The sequence below is a fragment of the Pantherophis guttatus genome, chromosome 1 (assembly GCF_059756535.1).
Source record: "Pantherophis guttatus breed Tessera chromosome 1, ASM5975653v1, whole genome shotgun sequence".
NCBI lineage: Eukaryota > Metazoa > Chordata > Lepidosauria > Squamata > Colubridae > Pantherophis > Pantherophis guttatus.
The window spans coordinates 25,829,026-25,850,657 of NC_142063.1; the positions used below are offsets into that span (position 1 = coordinate 25,829,026).

A 21,632-nucleotide genomic window follows, 5' to 3' on the forward strand; every position below is an offset into this window, starting at 1 on the left:
GATAAGATGGAAAGATCAGAGGCTGAGGTGATAATGATACAATATAGGGATATGGAATTTGCTTTGAGAATAAGAGGCCTCAAAGAAAATAAGCAAGAGAATTTGAGAGAGATCTTTTCAGAAGCATTTGCTTCTGAATGGGAGAAAGAATGAGAGATCAAAAAACAAATCTTGAATGGCAAATTGACAAAATTTATTGTGTCAATTCATGGATTGCCAGACAGAAACATTTACCAAGAGACATTGTAGTCTATTTTACAACAAGGAGAATACACAATGAAATCCTACAAGTCACTTTTAAAAATAAACTTCAAGTATAGGGGTAGGAGGTTTTAATACCAAAAGAGATCCCCCCCCTCAAAATGTTGAGAGCCCGAAGGGATTATGCCTTTCTGGTGGAAGAACTGAGAAACCGTCAGATACAGTACAGATGGAAAGTTCCAGCTGGACTAGTGGTGAACTGTTAAGGAGAAAGATATCGTCTTAACTCAGTGTGGAAGGCAAGAGATTTTTACACCAATGTACTAAAGACTGAATGCCCACAGCCCCCAGAAGCCAGAAGGAAGACAGAAGCATAGGGGGCAGGAAAGGGGGAGAAGGAAAAAATGTTGGCACAGGCCCAAAAGGGAGCTTTGATTACTCAAGAAGAATTAATACAACTTTTGACTACTGTTCAAGTCTTGGAGATAGAAGAACCTAAGGATCAAAGACAGACCCAAGCGGCAACCAAGCGTCAAGAAGAATTAAGAGTGCAGCAACTTCAGATGATTCAAGACACTACAAAAACAGAAGCAGTGGGAGGAGCAAGGCCGAAAAGTAAAATGCATGGAGATTTTCAGCAGATGCTACAAAAGCTTCAGGGGGCAAAGAATGGCAACTAGATTTTGGACTTGGAATGCTAATGGCCTAAATTCACCACAAAAGAGGAGAAAAATATTTCATTATTTGAAACAGTTTAAAAATGATGTAATTTGTTTACAAGAGACTCATATTAGAAGTAAAGATCAAAAATATTTAATAAATGCAAGGTTAGGTATACATTTCGTTGCATCTGCTCCTGAGAAGAAGAATGGTATAGTTATATACCTAAAAAAAGATTTAATTGCCAAATTAATTGAAGCAGATGATCAAGGAAGATTTATAGCAATTGAACTTTTAATAAAAGGAGAAAAAATACTTTTAATTGGAGTCTATGCACCGAACCAATTAACAGGAAACATTTTATAAGCTTTTACATTCCAAGTTATTACAATGGGATTATAAATCATGTATCTTACTGGGAGATTGGAATGGAGTTTTGGACACTAAAAAAGATAAGAAGGGGCTCTTGCAGAATATCTCAATGCATTCAAGATTGCCAAAATCGTTTTTTGAAATGATGGATGATATGGAGTTGAGAGATATCTGGCGAGAGAGGAACCCCGAAGAAAAAGACTTTATCTTTTTTTCTGATAGACAACAATCTTTCCCTAGGATTGATTTTATATTAATTACTAATGATCTCTTTTCTAGGGTGAAGAAGATGAAGATCTGCCCAAGAGTTTTAATGGATCATAGTCCAGTTTGGATGGAATTAGAGTATGGAATGGGATCTAAGAGGTCTTGGAGGTTAAATGAAAATCTGTTTAGATATGAGGAAAATGTAAAAGAATGTAAAAAATTAATGAGAGCATTTTTCATTATAAACATGCATAAGGGTACATCTATGGAAATGGTTTGGGATACAAGTAAAGCATATATGAGAGATATTTTGATATATTTGAATAATAAACACAGACGTAAACAGGAAAAAAAAGGAAGGACTTAGAAGAGGAAATTTAAAAAAAAGAACAAGCTTTGATATTGAACCCAGTAGACAAGAAAATAAAAGAGACAATTAACTTATTGTGAGGGCAATTTAATATGTTAATGGAAGATCAGGTCGCAACTAATTTGCAATACGCTAAACATAATACTTTTTGCAATGCTAATAAACCAGGGAGATGGTTAGCATATTTGTTAAGGAAAAAACAAAAGTCACGGACCATAGAGAAAATAGAATATAAAGGTAAAGAGGTTTATCAGCAAAATATGATTAAAAAAGCATTTTTAGAATTTTATGTGAGGTTGTATGCTAGTGATAAAATTCAAAGTATAGATATAGATAGATACTTACAGAAAGAGAATATTCCTACAATTACAAAAGAGCAAAGGTAGGGTCTAAATCAACCAATAATTTCCGAGGAGATTATGTTTGCAATTAAGCAATTGAAAGTGGGTAAAGCTCCTGGGACGGATGGTTTGACAGCTACTTATTATAAATACTTGCAGTCAGAAATGGTGGGACCATTCAAAGAATTATTTACCAACATACAATCGGGAGGAGTTGTACCCCCATCCTGGAGGACAGCTTATATTTCTCTGATTCCAAAGGAGGAGCAAGACCACACTCAGCCAAAAAATTATAGGCCTATATCACTTTTAAATACAGATTACAAGATTTTTGCTAAAATACTAGCAAATAGGTTAATGACAGTCATACAACAAATGATTCATAATGATCAAACTGGTTTTATAAATGGTAGACAAATGAAGAGTAATGTAAGGAAAGTTGTTAACCTAATTGGAGTATTACCCAACCATTACAGTCGGTTGTAGGTTTAATGGACATAATTAATCAATATGGACAAATATCTGGATTTAAAATAAATGCAGGGAAAACGAAGATAATAACTAAAAATATGACTATAAATCAAAAAGATGAATTAGAAAGACTAACAGGATTTGAAATTGTAAAAAAAGTTAAGTATTTAGGGGTCTATATTATGACATCAAATGCGAAATTATTTAAGCATAATTATGATCCATTGTGGCAAAAAATACAGAGAGAGATGGAAAACTGGAAAAAAATTACAATTATCCTTGTTAGGAAGAATAGCAGCAGTAAAAATTAATGTTTTGCCAAGGTTTTTGTTTCTTTTTCAAATGATACCAATACTTTAAAAAGATGAGAATTTGAAGATATGACAGAAGGGTATTAATAATTTTGTCTGGGCAGGGAAGAGACCGAGAATAAAACAAAAAATAATGCAGGATATATGTGAAAGAGGAGGTCTCAAAATGCCCAGCCTAAGACTATATTATGAGGCAGCTGCTCTGTCAGCAATTAGTGACTGGATGAACTTAACAGAAGAAATAATATTGAATATTGAGGGATATGATTTGGTTTACGGTTGGCATGCTTATTTATTATATGATAAGAAAGTGGATAAGGCTTTTAAAAGTCACATATTAAGGAATGCTTTATTGCGTGTCTGGAAAAAGTATCAGTATAAATTAAACTATAAGTTACCAATGTGGGCAATACCCAGACATACGATAGAGAATATAAGTGTAGAGCAAAAACAAGATGTGATTACTTATAAAGAGCTTCTTAATAAGGAAGGAGGTATACTACAATTAAAATCTTTGAATCAACTAAAAGAAGAAAGGATAAGAAGTGGCCAGGGGGACTTTTCATCAGGTTCGCCTGATTTGCCAGTTGCGTCCCTTTCTGGATCGGGACTCCTTACGCACAGTCACTCAGGCACTCATCATTTCCCGCCTGGACTACTGCAATGCTCTCTACATGGGGCTCCCCTTGAGGTGCACCCGGAGGCTCCAGCTGGTGCAGAATGCGGCTGCACGGGGGATTATGGGAGCGAGAGAGCGCTCCCATGTGACACCTCTCCTGCGTGAGCTGCATTGGCTCCCGGTGGACTTCCGGGTGCGCTTCAAGGTACCTTTAAAGTGCTCCATGGCATCGGACCTGGGTATTTGTGGGACCGCCTTCTGCCACGAATAGCCTCCCACCTGCCAGTACGCTCCCACAGAGAGGGACTCCTCAGGGTGCCATCAGCTAGGCAGTGTCGGCTGGCGACCCCCAGGGGGAGGGCCTTCTCTGTGGCAGCACTTGCCCTCTGGAACAATTTGCCTCCGGAGATATGGAGGATATCAGATCTCCGGGCCTTTCGCCGTGCCCTAAAAACTTTTCTCTTCCATCAAGCAGGACTGGTGTGAACCCCCCCACCCCGTTTTTGAGATATTAGATTTTTAATTGTTTAATGGGTTTTAGTCGTAAGGTTCTTAAATTTTTGGCCAAAGGGTATAATTCTTTTAAATTTTTAAATTTTGTATTGGATGTTTTTTACTTGACTGTGCACCGCCCTGAGTCCACTAGGAGAAGGGCGGTATACAAATTTAAATAAAATAAAAAAATAATAATTCAAACATGGTTTCAATATGTATAGTTGCAAGCTAGATGGAGAGAAGATCAGAAAATTGGTATTTTGCAGAATGAGGAGAACTTGGTAAAACAGATTAGAGATCAAAGTCAAATGCATATAAAAAGGTTGTATAATGCACTGGTAGAAATAGATTCAGAAACGGAGTTAGTTAAGGACTGTATGATAAAGTGGGCACAAAATATTGAAGAACCAATAATGATGGAAATGTGGGAAAAAATATGGGTTAGAAATGTAAAGTTTACGCAAGCCCAAAACCTAAGAGAAAATCTTTATAAAATGCTTTATAGATGGTATCTAGATCCCAAAAAGCTAGCCTGTATGTATCCATGTTTATAACCTAAGTGTTGGAGATGCGAATGTGATGATGCCACGTATTATCATATATGGTGGACATGTAAAAAAATTAAGGCATTTTGGATAAAAATATGGTGGATTATCCAAAATATTCTCAAAAAGAAGATAAAATTTACTCCACAGTTCTTTTTGTTAGGTATAATTACAGATTGTACTGTTATAGAGACTAAGTTGATTTTAAATTTAATAACAGCAGCCAGACTCTTGGTGGCGCAGTATTGGAAGAAGGAAGACTTGCCTACCATTGAAGAATGGACATTAAAAGTAGTGAACTTAGCAGAGATGGCTAAAATCTCAGCGTATTTGAAGGACCATTCAAACAAAAGATATATATTGGAATGGAGAAGATGGATTGACTATACTCAAAACAAATATCGGACTAAAAAGTTCCAAATAATTTATGAATGAAACCAATATTTTCTTTTTGAATTGTTTTGTTAGTTGAAAGGGGAGTTAAAGAGCAAGAGGGAATTTGGGGACTACAGAAAGTTAGCTTATTTTAGCTTATGTTTGTTATGCTATACCCTGTTTTTGCTCTGGGAAGTCCAGGGTGGGTGGGTGGGCGGAGGGGGGGTTGGAGGGAAGGGGGGGAGGAGGGATGGGAAAAATTGCTGTAATACTTGTTAAAACTTTTTAATAAAAAAAAAGAAAAGAAAAACAACTGGAAAAAATCATGAAATATCGCGACCTGGCCATCGAAACTACACGGCTATGGATGAAACATGTAACAGTGATACCCATTGTCATCGGGGCACTTGGTACCATGTCCAAGAATTTTATAAGATACATCAACAAATTGCAGCTTCTTACAATAGCACCAATGGAACTGCAAAAACCTGTGCTACTTGGAACATCGTACATCTTAAGAAGGTACTTGGTTGATACCTAGGATGCTGGCAGCAACCTGTATCAACCATTAGCACCAGTCAATGGTATTTGTGATGCATTTTTGAATGTTCAGTTGACTGAGTTTCATGTTTAATGAATAAAATAAATAATAATAATATAATATTGAGGGATATTGAAATTGCAGAACCATTATTCTAATATAGTAATAGCACTTAGACTTATATACCACTTCACAGTGCTTTTACAGCCCTCTCTAAGCAGTTTACAGAGTCAGCATATTGCCCCCAACAATCTGGGTCCTCATTTTACCAACCTCAGAAGGATGGAAGGCTGAGTCAACCTTGATCCTGGTCAGATTCGAACTGCCAAATTCCAGTCAGCCAACAGTCAGCAGAAGTAGCCTGCAGTACTGCATTCTAACCACTGCGCCACCAGAGTTCATTTCTATCATAGATAAATGATTCTCAAATGTAAACATACCTTAATATTCCAAACATTTTGAGGTTTATGAGAACCAGAACTACAGAGTATACTGTAGGTGCAGCAAATGAACAGCGTCCTCCTTCACTTTCCTTCTTTTTCTATTCTTCGCCCTAACAAGAGATAATGGAATGGAAGTGATAATGGATAATTTTAGAGATCAGCTGAGGTTGGCTGGGTGCTGGCAACTAACTTTACTGCTTATACCATACACGTATCCTGTGACTGCATTAACACTAGCCTTGATTTTATTTTATTTTATTCAGGAATGACATAGGTAGTGTATGAAAGCAAAGGACCCTTCCTTATAAGTCCCTCTTCATTCACATGGAGTGAAGAAGCATTTTTCCTCTTTATTGTTTATAAGATTTCTTCCTCCTTTTTCAGTACAAATGTTACCCCAAAGTGAGATATCAGAGCAATAGCACTTAGACTTATATACCGCTTCACAGTGCTTTACAGCCCTCTCTAAGCGGTTTACAAAGTCAGCATATTGCCCCCAACAATCTGAATCCTCATAAAGCAGGATCAGAAACCACAGCTGATAATCTAGATCAGCTGCATGGATCAAATGTGGGGGATCAATGTAGCTTCATTTGTAGGCCCAGAAACACAGGAGTCACCATGGCATACAGTAGAGTTGATTAAAAGTCTTGGATTAAGAATAATTTTTATCTCATGTGTAAAGCTTAAAAGACCCCTTTAACTAAATGGAGAAAGAATCTCATAATTGGAATCCTCGACTCTCCAATATCTTCTCCCAAATTGCCACCTTGTGATTTCCCAGCAAATGTACCATCAAGAAAGGAGACCCGTCAGGGTTCCAAGTAACAGTCCCAACGAAATCAAAACTCTGAGGCCTGGAGTTTCCTCAAAGTAAGAATTTATTAGGAATGCTATATTGGCACAGCTGGTGAAAACCCAACTCTGAAGAACCCAAGGTTTTCACCACTCAAATCAAATCCCAAAGTTCTTGCCCCCCAAGTCACACATCCATCACATGGTCCAATCAGGTCACAGTCCTCCTTCAGCTGCCTTTGGCTCATGCCTTCCAAACACCTGGTAGGGACGTCCTTGGCTCCCATGGGAAAGAATGTTATTTTGGCTACAATTCCCCCCAGTTATCTCTGTCTCCTCCCCTTAAATTCCCACAGCAGCAACCGGCCTTGCTGTGGCAGCCCTGAAAATTTCCAAATTGGTTTCAAGGGCTGACAGCCCCAGCAGAACCTACTATAATGATGGGTCAGGTACCAGGGGCAGGTTCTACTTACCTTTACTACCGATTTGCAACAGGAGTGTGTGCACTTCTGCGCATGCGCAGATCATACCTTATGACATCCGGGTGGGTGGGCGGAGCCTCCCGCTGCTCTTACTACCGGTTCTCAAGAACCGGACAGAACCGGGAGCAACACACCACTGACAGGTACTTAAGAAAGAAGATCTTCCATTAAGGCATTCTGTCACATGGAGATTAAGTCTACTTCTGATGCCGCTCTTACAGTCACAAGTTTCTTGCCTCTTACTCAGAATTATATCAGCACTCCAGAGAAAGAAAATATTAGTAGCCAAACAGCGAAGCTTGGGGAAAAAAGAGAGTCTTGAAGAGCCTTGGAGACATTTTTAGGTTGTCCTTTGCCATCATTATATATGCATAAAATGTAGCGTTCTGGTTTTGCAGTTGAATGAGTTCTCCTCACCTAAGGCTGTCCCCTCTTCCTGTCATCTTTTATTGCAATTTAGGAAACCGAACCCCTTTAGGGGATGGCAGAAGAGCCCTGCTATGAGTAGTAAGACCCTGATTCTGCATCAGCAGCCCAGCAGGGAAGCCATTTAAGAAGAGCTGCCAGATGCCGGGCGCTAAGAATGTAATGAGAGTGATTTAAGGTTGTAATATCCCTCTGTTTTTATTATGTTCTTTGTCAGAAGCAGTGATTAATCTCATGACATTTTCTCCTTCATTACAGTCTCTGATGGGAGTGTAAAAGTCTGATATGCCCATTAAGCTAAGAGAAAGGTAGCTGTTTAGAGTAATATTTTTGTCATTCAGTGTATTCTATACACCAATTTCACCCTTGTAATCAGCAATGAATTCAGAGTAGTTTCCACAGTTCTGATCTTTGAGGGCATTTCCACATTGCTACCCTTTCTACCCCCGCAAAAGAAGTTGAGGACCATTCATGATCAGAGCCTAACAGTGATTAGAATGCAGTATTGCAGATAAACTCTGCCTACAGCCTGGAACTCGATCATGGTAGGCTTCTATCCTTCTGAGGTCAATAAAATGAGGTCCCAGATTGTTGAGGGCAATATGCTGACATTATAAACCACCCAGAGCGTGCTGTAAAAGCACTATGATGTGTGTGTGTGTGTGTGTGTGTGTGTGTGTGTGTGTGTGCATAAGTCTAAGTGCTATTGCTATTGTAGAAAGTTAGCACCCACCCCTCTCCTAGAAGAATGAAATATTTTGAGAATTATTAAAAGGTAGAATATTATATTTCCCTGGATGAGAAGTGGAGAAACATGTTTTTTTTAAAAGACAGAAAGCAGCCCCCAACTCTTTCTTAATAGCTCCAGCAGGACTGGGCCACATATCTACAAGACAAAAGACCTTCAGATCCAGGGTGATGGGATTAAAACATGGCCCTCTAAGACATAATAGGATTATCTAGCAGCAGAGTTCACTGCATTCCACAATCTCCTAAGGACATTGCATCACCCAGCAAACTTTACTCAGACAAACATGACCCCACATGACCCCATGGGAGTTTGACAACATCCAATAGAATACATGTTCTTGCACAGGAACAGGAAGCTCAAGTGCAAAGCCCAAGAGAAGGTACTGTAAATATACCCCTCACTCTCAATTCCATGTGGTCAGCTACCCAGAATCACATATGCTTGCTGGTTCTGCTTCATAAATAAATGTACCCTCTTTCCAATCAGCCTCCAGACTCCATTTTGTCTCTAGTGCCTTTCTCCCGGCTTGGAACTGAACCAGATGGATATTTCTTCCAACACTATCACCTGATATCAAGAAGCAGTATCCTGTCCTGAGTTGCTGGAGATTGAGGAGCAACAGAGTCCCTCCCTCCAATCCATGGAAAAGACAAAAAACTCCCCATCACAAATTCACATCCCTACCCATCTTGTGCACAGTTGTCTGAATATATGCATAGACATCTTGGGGGAGAAGGGGAGGAAAAGATTAAATATTTCCATGACATTCCATGACATTCTAACTTGTATCAAGAAAGCCTTCCACTAGACCTTGTAAGAGCCATGGGGGTGCAGTGGTTAGAATACAGTATTGCAGGCTAATTCTGCCGAATGGCAGCAGTTCAATTCTCACCGGCTCAAGGTTGACTCAGCCTTCCATCCTTCCAAGGTCAGTAAAATCAGGACCTAGATTGTTGGGGGCAATAGGCTTACTCTGTAAACTGCTTAGAGAGGCCTATAAAATGCTACAAAGTGGTATATAAGTCTAAGTGCTACGGCTATCAAATGTAGGACACAAGTATATAAGGACAGAGTATGTTTTGCATAATTTCTGAGCGTGTACCTTCATTTTGTCTATGGCAAAACAAAAATAAAACACACTCGTACCCATGATTTCTAGGAAGGGGAGCTGAAATAACTTCAAGCCACCTTTCCACTTTAAAGACCTGTACCCAAGAATCCAGAAAGGGTGAGACAGGAAATTACATACAAAACCCCAAAACAAAACTAATTTACTGGGTTTGAAATAGACCAGGGTATTCCAGAAATAATTTAATGAATGTTTTGGGATCACACAAGTTCCACAAGTTTTGAACAGCAGTAGAAATCTCATGTGGAAGTGCCCTGTATATTAAATGACCAGGGAGAAAACAGTATTCCATTTTGTACACCTAAATTATTAGGCAGGGAGCTACCAGAAAATTCCCTTTAAGAGTGCCTCATATTCACTACATCACCATTGGTCATGTGTGTTGCAGGGAGGTTTGTGTAATATTTTATTTTATATATGCAATTTATAGTCCTAATCAGGGGTGGATTCTACTTACCTTTACTACCGGTTCGCAACCGGAGTGCATGTGCACGCTCGCTTTGCTTCGCTCACCCGCTTGTGCACTTCTGTGTATGTGCAGATCAGCCATGATGACGTCGTGGCAGGAGCTTCCCGCCGGTTTTACTACTGGTTCTATAGAACCAGACTGAATCAGGAGCAACCCACCACTGGTCCTAATATTCTAATGCAGTGTTTCTCAACCTTGATAGCTTGAAGAAGGGTGGACTTCAACTCCCAGAATCCCCCAACCAGCAGCGCTGGCTGGGGGATTCTGGGAGTTGAAGTCCACCCATCTTCAAGCTTCCAAGGTTGAGAAACACTGCTCTAATGGAATGCTATTTATACAGCCCTTGAACTCCCTCAGTCTTCTTACCCAAAAGTTGATGGAACAGTTTCCTGCCATTTTAAATTAAAAACATCCTTCATAATCTACCATGAGATTAAAAATAGACTTCATGTAGTTTTTTTTTTAAAAAAATTACCAAATACCCAAGAAAAATAAAGCAAAATCTGAGCCCACCCTTTTTGTCCTCTTTGGGCAACTGTGCAGGCATCAGCCTACCTCACTTTAGAAGAAAACAAAGAGATCCATAATCTGTCAGATCAAGTGATATGCAAACTCATACACTCCTAATTGACACATTACTTAGCCTGCTTCTCCAACACAGTCCCTATGGATTTCTGCTTCCCTGCTGCCATTGATGGTGGGAAACCAGTAATTTGTGTGATTGTGCTTGTTCCAAGGCTATAATGAACTTGGCTCATTTTCTGGCACACTTTTCTAAATCTGGCGATAATCCTGTACAAACACTCATCCACCCGACACTCTACTCAGACACAACTTCATGCAAAAAAAAAAACCCCACTCAAACACATGAATATTCAGATTATCTCACCGGGGCAATTGAAGAAATGACATAGCGAATACAAAAGGTAGGTTAAGAGTAGGAAAGAAATTAGTTAAGTCCGTGGAAAAACAAGTGTATGAATACAGAGTGAGGTGAGTGTAGGTTCGTTGAGAATTCAGGCTGTATTTACAAATGCTTGGGTAGACCAGGAGTAAACTCAATAAACAGGACTGCACAGACTGCATATAAAGCAAGAGAACATTCACAGGTAAAGACAATGCAAGGAAGAGATTTCTGGCAAAAGGATGCAAAGGAAGATAAATGCAACGATATAACAGTACCTGCAGCTAGAGACAGGTACCATGGCCTGAGAGACAAAAATATAAAAGAATTAAATGACTGTGTTTCCAGAATACCTACCCATAGTTTACCTATTATCATAGTTAAACCAATTTTCTTGGTTCCATGTGACACTGAGCTATAAACACCCAGAAGTTGGATATGCACAACTGTGGCATTTGCCCTCTGGAACATCAGCACTCTAGATATTGTGTTAGCCCTACAACTCTGCTAGCCTTCCACAAGGTCTTGAAGACCTGATTCTGTGCTTGAGCCTGGATGTGTGATGGGAGTCTATTTCCTGGTTATCTTGAGGGCTTTTTATGATTCTCCAGCTGCTCTGTGTTTTATTTCTTGCCTATTTTTTACTTGTACTTGTAGATATTTTTTTTTTTCTGTTTTAATGTTGTGAACCACCCAGAGTCATGTATTAAGATGGTCAGATATGTAAGTCAAGTAAACATATTTGTGATTCAGGATGGTGTGATTCATATTTGTGATTCATATTTGTGATTCAGGATGGAGTGAATTTGACGAGTTTGTGAAAAGAATGGGTCACCATGTGAAAGTGAGAAAAACAACACCATGACAAAAACAACACTCATTCAGTTAGGTACCTACACCTCTCTATTCATCCACAAAGGTTAAACTCATGGAAACAATTCCTCTGTACTTCACCCCAATTTTGCTTGATGAAATGCAAGGTTTACTACCATAAGGAGTCATGTCTGTAGCGATTCCCCAAGCGATTGGTTTGTTGGGTAAATAAACAAAGCTTTCACAGAGCTTGCTAATTACAGCAATTGGTATAATTTAGGTAAAGCAGAGCGATGGCCTTTATTGAACCTCTTCTTGGAGCTATTAAGGGAGATCAATGGAGCTTCACATTGCATTCCCTTGGGGAGTGCTAGTTGGGACAGAGTGGGGGGGTGGTGGAGGAATTTTTCTCTTCCATCTGCCTGGAAGATGTGGGGGGCGGGGAATAATGTGTGCAAGCAAAACAACCCGACAGGCCGATGACTTGAAATGGAACCTCCTTTATTATTATTATCCTGCCTTATGGAGAAAAAGGTAATTGACTGAGATGGACAGCCATAGAAATGAATGAATTAATGAATCTATATATATATAAAAGCAAAAACCATTCACGCCGTAATCACGAAATCTCCAGAACTGTAAAGCCTACAAACTTGAAATTTGCCACATATGTTCCTCTTGGCTTTTAGGTGCCACTAAGAAAGGATTTTTCTAAATGACCATCAGAGCATTAGTATTTCCTATATTATGATTAACATGCTCTGATGCTAAGGAGTTCTACTCCCCTGCCCCACCTGAAAAGAAATCTGTTCCAAATGCAAAACACAAGCAGAGGAGTGGAGTTTCACTTTCATTTTACTTCACAGCAGCAAGCAGGGGATAGGATAGGATAGGCTTCTGTGGGGCAAGCCTGAGGGAGAGAAGGGGATAGGATAGGCCTCTGTGCGGCAAGCCTGAGGGAGAGAAGGGGATAGGATAGGCCTCTGTGCGGCAAGCCTGAGGGAGAGAAGGAGATAGGATAGGGGAGGCTTCTGTGGGGCAAGCCTGAGGAAGAGAAGGGGATAGGATAGGAGACATTTCTGTGGGGCAAGGCTGAAGGAGAGAAGGGGAGAGGAGAGGCTGATTGTAACTACTCATTAATTTTCAAGCTGTAAGTGTCAATTTATCAAGCCTGATCACATAGCTTCATAGCGGAGCATGGGTATTCAGATAGTGAATGAATATAGGGTGGTGCATAATTGAACCATGTGGCAATTTGGATTCAGTCTCCCCAAAATGCTTCCTAGTGTGCAGGAATGCAAATGGTATATCTGCCTTTAAAGCCATGTCTTTTGGCTCAATCTTTAATAAGAAGGCATATGATATTCCATGAGACAATTGTAAGGAATAGAATGAAGGGGCAGGACTGAAGATTGGGAGATGGGAGAACAAGATTTACCCTTGTTCAGTGAGATTTGCTCTTCATTCTTCTCCAGCAGAACTCTCTGTTTCGCTATTCATCACCTAGAATGTCTTGAACATCAGAGGCCTCCCCAGAATTTACTGACACAATCTGCAGAAGTGTGACCCAATATAATATTCCTGAATTCCAGGAACAATAGAGTCCTGAAGCTGATGCACAGTTCAGTTGCAGTCTTAATAATCACCTGGAATGGGTTGCCAGTTGTCCACTATTTGAGCAGACAGTCCACTTTTTTCACATTATGTTCACTATTTTTTTTCACAAAATAGTGGACATTTTTTTTATTCAAAAGCTTTATGATGAAATGGTACGTAATCTAAAGCTGTACAGTCTAAGAGAATAAGGATAGGAGAATCGCGTTTTGTCTTTTTTTTCATAAGTCAGAATGAGACAAAGATCGAATGCTCATTGCAATAATCACATTTTACACAACAGCGCAAAAAATGCATTAAAGCAGTTATCTTTTGATATCGAAAATGTAGTGCTGAAGGTTTTTGCCGAATTTTCGAATTCTGCGAAGAAATGAGAAGAGTTGAAATCATTTTTTGAGTTTTGCGAGTCAGAATTCCATGAAGTTTTGCGCCATGTTCCAACACATTGGTTAAGTTTGTTTAAAGCAGTCGAAAGACTTCTTTTAAACTGGATACCTCTAAAATAGTATTTTATTTCTCTTGGATCTGATGAGTGTCATAAGGTTATCTGGAACCTTATTTCGGATCAGGAAAATGAACTCGCAAAGGACGATGAACCAACAATTTCAGAATTGTATTTATATTTCATGCACTTCTTCATGTCAATAATGCAAGACACCCTACTGAAGCTGGAAAGCAAGAAAATTCTTGCATGTGATCTTCACATTATCATGTGTAAGCTGCGTGATTCTTTGCAAAAAAAATACGATGAACAGTTTTTTGGAATGAAAGTTTTATTTGCCTTACGTAAAAAACATTTGCCTGAGAATGCCGTGCAAAAGTTCAAGAAAGAAGTCATCAACGTGTATCAAAGAGCCATTGCGTACCTAGAAAAGTGGTATAATTTCACCGATTCAGTATATGAGACGCTAAGTTGTTTCAATCTAATTGATCGCAATAATCCTCCAACTTTAGAAGAAATGATGAACATCTGGTTATTATCACCATGGCGAGAAGAACTTCCACCCAATACTCTCTTCGATGAAATTTCTGCCTTAGAAGAAGTTTATGTTCATCTGCAGGGCGATTCATCCCTTGATAAGTGGACATACTTTTTCAAGAAAGAGCCAGCTCCGAGTTTACTGAAACTGTTCCAGTATTGTGCATCAATTCCGGTATCAAATGCAAACATTGAACAAATTTTCAGCGTCATGGGAAATTTGTGGACTGACGAACGTAACCGACTGCTTGTATCAGTTCGAAGTGAACTTTGTATATATTTTGATGTTTCTCAACGTTGTACTGAAATTAAAGAATTATTCCTTAAACACAAAGAATTGATCAAAGCTGCGCAGTCAAATAAAAAATACACACGACAGCAAAGTAAAATGTAATTTAATATTTTACATATTATTATAATATATTTGATGTTTTGAATTTTAAATAAAGTTTTGAAGTGATTATTTTAATACATGTTAAAATGTTTGTAAGAAAATATATAATTTAATTGTAATTTTTTTTTAATTTTTTTACTACTTAACCCCCCCCCCAACTTGTCCGCTATTTTTGGGAAGCAGACCTGGCAACCCTAAATGAGGAACAGCAACAACATGCTGTTCCTCATTCCAGATAGTGATTAAGATTGCAGTTGAACTGTGCCTCAGACTGACCCTCAGATTCCCTCTGGAATTGATCACACATTAGGTACCTGAGATGGCCAATTAACTAGCTTCTTTTTCCCTGCAGGCATAGGAGGAAGTGGCTGAAAAGAGCCCCAAGGCTTAAAGAGAAGGAACTGATCATGACAAGGGCCTAATAATAAGGTCCCCACACTTCAGATTGTGTCTCCATTGTCCCAGGATAAAACAGATACAGTGTCTGATGTGAGTTGGGCCCATGATAATCTTACTGGGTCAGGTAGGAAAGCCACAATGCAATGGGGAGACTGATACAATTCTATCTGATCCCTATTGTCCAACCTAATCAGAGTTTCACATTTGCCTCTAGAAGCTACCAATATCTCTCACATTCCAACAGTCACCCCATTGTCTCTACCCTACCATAGTCATTCCACTGCCACTCTATTACCCTTACCCTATCATAGTCTTGCAAATGATGCCATACTAGAGACCCAGATGGGCACATTTCAGAAAGAAGCACACATACCTCCATACCTACCAGGTCTTGGTAAGACATGTCTGTTTGGTCCTCTCCTCCATTCTTAAATTATGAATGACAGAGATCTTATTACAAGCTGCTCTGGTATTTAGCAATGATGGGCCACAGCCTGGGTCACTGACAGTCTGATCACTGGGCCTTAGGGTCAAGTCCAGAAGGCTGGAACATTGAATCAGAATAACACACTGAGACAGCCTTCCCCAAGAACAGATTGTCCTCATCTCCAATCAGATCTTCCCCTGCTCATTAGCACCATTATGTTACTGCCTACTCCATCTCCCCAGATACTCCAAAACTCTTACTTCTGTCAACCTCCAGGTCAAAGGCCTTTATCATTCAACCCAATGAAACAAAACCAAGCACATTTTAACCACATTTCTGGGATGTTTCTGCCCGGCACTCATTAGCCCCAGGTATCCTCCTTGCTACCCCCAATTAATCATTCCCTAATCAACTTCTCCACTAACCTTGTGCTCACCTGGTTAGCTAGCGGTCTAAACATACCCATAATGAGTAGGGGAGGGGGGAAACTGGAAGCCATTACACCTTCCCTCCTCTCTCACCTAGGCAGAGAAAGAGACCCTGACATTCTAGCAATATCAGTTCCTCAGTATCAGCCACTAAGTTCCCTTTTCTTTGCAGTTCACAAGTCCTTCATTTTTCAACCAAATTGTTAGCACAAAAGGGTGGAAAATTTAGAGTGGCCTAAAACTGTCCTCATTCCAGTCCACTCAGGTCTCACTGAAGCATGAGAGACAAAATGGCTACTATCATAGGACAGGAAAGAAGGCAAGGCAAGGCAAGGCCAATGTGAGAGTTCCAAGTAACACCCCCAACGAAAGAAGACTCCGAGGCTTGAAGTTCCTCAAAGTTCCATTTTATTAGAGATGTCATATTGGCACATCTGGGAAAACCCGAATCTGAAAGCTTCCAGGTTTTCCCCACCCAAAGGAAAGTCCAAGTCCCTGCCCTACACCCAGATGTCCATCACATGGTCCAATCAAAGCACCGTCCCAACTGGAGATGCCTCCCAGTTCCAGCCCTCCAGGTGCAGGGCAAGATGTCCTTGACTCTCTGAGAAAGGAATGTTATTATGACTATATATCACCCTGGCTCCATACAATCCCCCCTCCCAGTTTCCCACAGTAGTAAATGTGGCAGGCCTGAAGGCCCAATGCAAAAGATGGCTTCCAGGCCTGACCGTCAAAGTGCAATGTCCAGTTCATGGGAAATGATAGTTCTACTTTACCTGAACTGCTCAGAGCCTACACTGAATACTGGAATCATACATCAAAAAGGATTCAGACAAATCATTGAGAATGGGCAGAGAAGGGCGATATGACCATCTAGGGACTTTCTTCCTGCTATATGTAGCTCCTGAAAGAGACATCTACTAAATCCTATGAAGAAACATTGAAGAAATTGGGAATATTAACTCAGAGAAGAGAGTCTTTGGAGCAAATATGACACAACTCTTCAAATTTTGGAACGGTCAGGTTGAGGCCGGTTCTTGATTGTCCCAGAGTGCAAGACACTGGTTAATGGATATATGTTACAAGAAGGCAGAGTCCAATTCAATACAAGATAAAAAAAATCCTAACAGTAAGAACAATTTCATATGGATTCAATCACATAGAAAAGGCTTCTGCTAATTTATTTATTATTTATTATTTAAATTTATTTGCTGCCCATCTCTACTATAAGGTGCTTTGGGCAGTTTACAATGTTAAAAAGAATAAAACAATGCAACCATATGTGTACAAGAAGAGTAAAATGCTATAAAAATACAAATTATACAAATATACAATATTCTTTTGCACAATCCACGGGAAAAGGAATTTTTTTTAAAAAAAATACAAAATAAAATTCCTTCCTTCCTTCCTTCCTTCCTTCCTTCCTTCCTTCCTTCCTTCCTTCCATCCTTCCTTCCTGCCTGCCCGCCTGCCTGCCTCCCTCCTTTCATCAACCAACCAACCAACCAACCAATCAATCAATCAACTTATAAAATCATGAAAAGTAATGAAAATTGCTACAGGATCTATGACAACTTGCCATGCCCAACTTGTTGCAACCAACATGTTGCCACTAGCTTGCTGCTGCCAACTCACCTCTACCAACTCGCTGCCGCCAACTCACTGCAGGACAGCTTGACATGACCAACTCACCATGGGGGCAACTTGCCACGGGAGGACAACTCACCATGAAGACAACTCTGCCCACTGCTCAATTGTCCAGGCAGGCAGGCAGGCAAACGAACAGTGGGCAGAGCAGGCAGGGTGGAATGAGTGGGTGGGTGGGCAGAGCACACAGCAAGAGGATGGACTGCACTGTCAGCAGCAGCAGCAGGAACTGGAGCCGTAGAGTGCAGAGCATGTCCACCACGCCAGTGTGAGTGGGCCATGCCAATTTGCCCCATTCTGTACTGCTGCAACCTATCTATTCTTGGCTTGTGTATTACCTATATACAAGTGCTGACCAACCGCACTCAACATGTAGTCCTCAGTGGAACTGCATCTACATGGAGGGAAGTATGAAGTGGAGTACCCCAAGGCTCTGTTTTAGGCCCAGTCTTCAACATCTTCATCAATGACTTGGATGAGGGGATAGATGGGGAACTCATCAAATTTGCAGATGACACCACGCTGGCAGGAATAGCCAACACTCCAGAAGATAGACTTAAGATACAGAAGTAACTTGACAGACTTGAACATCTATCTAACAAAATGAAATTCAATGGTGAAAAAAGTAAGGTTCTACATTTAGTCAAGAAAAACAAAATGCACAGGTACATGTGGTATATGTGGTACCTCGCTCAATAGTAGTAACTGTGAGAGGGATCTTGGAGTCCTAATGGACAACCATTTAAATATGAGCCAGCAATGTGCAGCAGCTGCCAAAAAAGCCAACACAGTTCTAGGCTACATAAATAGAGGGATAGAATCAAGATCACATGAAGTGATAATACCACTTTATAATGCCTTGGTAAGGCCGCCCTTGGAATACTGCATTTAGTTTTGGTCAACACGATATAAAAAAAATGTGGAGGCTCTAGAAAGTGTGCAGAGAAGAGCAACACAGATGATTAGGGGACGGGAGGCTAAAATATATGAAGAACAGTCGCAGGAATTGAGTATGTCTAGTTTAATGAAAAGAAGGACTGGAGGTGACATGATAGCAGTGTTCCAATATCTCAGGGGCTGCCGCAAAGAAAAGGGAGTCAAGCTATTCTCCAAAGCACCTGAGGGCAGGACAAGAAGCAATGGGTGGAAACTAATCAAGGAGAGAAGCAACTTAGAACTAAAGAGAAATTTCCTGACTGTTAGAACAAGTAATCAGTGGAACAACTTGCCTCCAGAAGTTGTGAATGCTCCAACACTGGAAATTTTTAAGAAGATGTTGGATAACCATTTGTCTGAAGTGATGTAGGGTTTCCTGCCTAGACAGGGGGTTGGACTAGAAGACCTCCAAGGTCCCTTCCAACTCTGTTATTCTATTCTATTCTATTCTATTCTATTCTATTCTATTCTATTCTATTCTATTCTATTCTATTCTATTCTATTCTATTCTATTCTATATTCTATAGGACAGTGATGGCTAACATTTTTGCCATCGCGTGCCAGGAAGGGGGGGTGGGGAAGGTTCACGTGTGCGTGTGCCCACACCCATAATTCTATGTGCCCCTCCCCGTGCATGCACGTGTGACCCCCTCCCCCCTGCTCCTGCATGCGATGGCCTAGTAGGCCCATTTTTCTTTCTCACCTGGCTCCAGATCCTCTCTATGCATCTGGGGAGGGTGAAAACAGCCTTCCCCACCCCCTCAGAGGCCCTCTGGAGGCCCGAAAAGGCCCGTTTCCCAATTCCCAGTTGGACAGAAAGTGACTTTTTTGCTGTCCCCATTCTCCAGAGCATTTCTAGGAGTCTCTGGAGGCTGGGGACAGCAAAAAACATCACTTCCTGTCCAACTGGAAGTTGGGAAATGGGCCGTTTCGGGCCTCCAGAGGGCCTCCGAGGGGTTGGGGAAGGCTGTTTTCACCCTCCCCAGATGCATAGAGATTATCTGGAGCCAGGTGAGAAAGAAAAACAGGCCTTCCCCACCCTCCCAGGCCCTCCGGAGGCAGGAAACAGTCTGTTTCCCTACTTCTGGTGTGCCCAGAAGGCCCAAAATCAGCCCGCTGGAGCTGAGCTGGCGTGCCCACTGATATAGCTACGCTATGCTGGCTGGAGAATTCTGAGAGTTGAAGTCCACAAGTCTTAAAGCTGCCAAGTTTGGGGACCCCTGCTTTAAATGCTCTAAGCAGAGTCAAATTGTTCCGGAAACAAACATATTTATCTCTTTCCAATGCTTCATTATCAGTGTCTTTATTTCCTAGTGACAGAATGTTTCCTAACAGGCAATCTGAAGAGCAAAATATTCATTGAGGGAAAGGACAGACTTCTCTTTGTTATCATATTTTTCAGACTTGGACACAATGGAATTAATCTCCTCAGCTTTCAGCCTTGTTGATTAAAATATACTGTGGTTGTTTTCACTTGTCTCCCTTTCCATATTTTTGGCTCTTTGGATGGTAGTTTTGATGAATATTTTTTTCTTATATTAAAAGGGTTTGCTGTTTATGTAACATTTGCAGCTTTTTAAAAAAATTAAGAAACAATTTTTCTGTTTGGCAGAGAACATTGCCAGCAAATGCTTAGATAAGGAGGAACATAATTATATTTAAAGTTGGTCTTCTGGAAGGAATGGTGTGTCTTTAGGATTTTTAGTTCATGTGTCATTGTGACTAGATAAAGCATTCCTCAGGAGTTTCTTTTTATTTATATTTCTATGGCTTAAGATGAAAGCGTTTTCATTACGTTTATAGGACAGCATTGTGGTGCCTATTAAATTAAGAATGTCAACATTTTAATGCCTGTGGAATACACTTAAAAGTTTCCTATGGGGCCAAGGCCCACATAAATTGTTGGTGTAGTGATTAAAACCACTGGACTAAAAACTGGAGACTGAGTTCTAGTTGTCAGGCCTAGAAGCCATCTACTTGTCAGGCCTAGAAGCCATGGGTCAGATTTAAGCACAGGGTGCTTAAATCTGGCCCATGGGGACAGCCTGGAAATAGCAAAGAACCGGCCTGTGGTGCCCCCGGCAGCCAAGACGGGGCACGGGGGTGGTAGTGGTGGTAGTACATGCACCCCCCATGCCACATTTGTACCAGCAGGGTACTGCAGGAAGCCGTCCAGGCCGAAAAGTTCAGCAGAGGTGGAAGAGGTGGAAATAATCCCTCCCACCCCTAAAAAATGGCTTCTAGCCAGTTACATCATGGGAACATGAGAAAGAGGCACTAGAATTAGAATTTTCATTTCAGTGCAAATAGGGTTTTGTTTATTTATTCATTTATCAAATTTGGAGACCATCCATCTTACTCACAGAGTGACTCTGGGTGATGTAGAACTAAAACATATCAATATTATATTCCAGTAGGAGATAGTTAAAATAAGAATAAAATAAATAAAGTTTAAGAGGTGGGGAAAGGATCTTCAAGGTACTAACCAACTCCAAGGTTGGCTGTCGCTTTGACACCCTCAAGTGAGCTGTCAGAGCAAGAGCCAGAAAGCCAAAAAGGTGGGGTCCACCTCACATTTGGGGGGAGAATGTTCCAAAGGATGGGGGCAATGGCAGAAAAGGCTCTCTTCTAAGTCCTACCGGTTGAAATTCTTTAAAATGAAGGGGTCTGTAACACATCCTCTCTGCCTGACCAGGTGAAGTGAGCTGATGTAATTGAGAGAAGATAGTTCCACGAGTAACCTGGCCTCATGCCATGTAGGGTTTTATAAAAGATACATAATTTGGTTACCTTGGAAGTATCAGCATCTCTTGCAACCTTCCACAGTACCATAAAAAAAAAAAAGTTTTAGAAGAAGAGTAATGAGTACTTTAACTGTAGTAGTAGTTTTAATTTAAGGATTTGTACTATTGTTGATTAAAAACCAATTTTCTAGGAAAAGCTTACACAAGCCTTTTTGTTAGCTTTTCTAGTATACTTCTTCTACCTCTCAGAGTTTTTGTGTCATTGGGAGTTTCTTCTTGTAGTTTCCTGCCAAGGTGGTTGAGATAAATGGTGTGCCATGGTTTTTCAGCAAGGACATCTA

General features: G+C 40.4%; 1 long non-coding RNA gene across 1 annotated transcript in view; it reads left to right on the forward strand.

Annotated features, from left to right (window-relative positions):
- Nucleotides 1–5,276, forward strand: part of LOC117675007 (uncharacterized) — a 31,486-nt gene extending 26,210 nt beyond the window's left edge. The window contains exon 5 of the long non-coding RNA XR_015734445.1: nucleotides 4,813–5,276. This is a non-coding gene — a long non-coding RNA (uncharacterized LOC117675007). The remainder of the gene's footprint in view (nucleotides 1–4,812) is intronic.
- The last annotated feature ends 16,356 nt before the right edge of the window (nucleotides 5,277–21,632 follow it).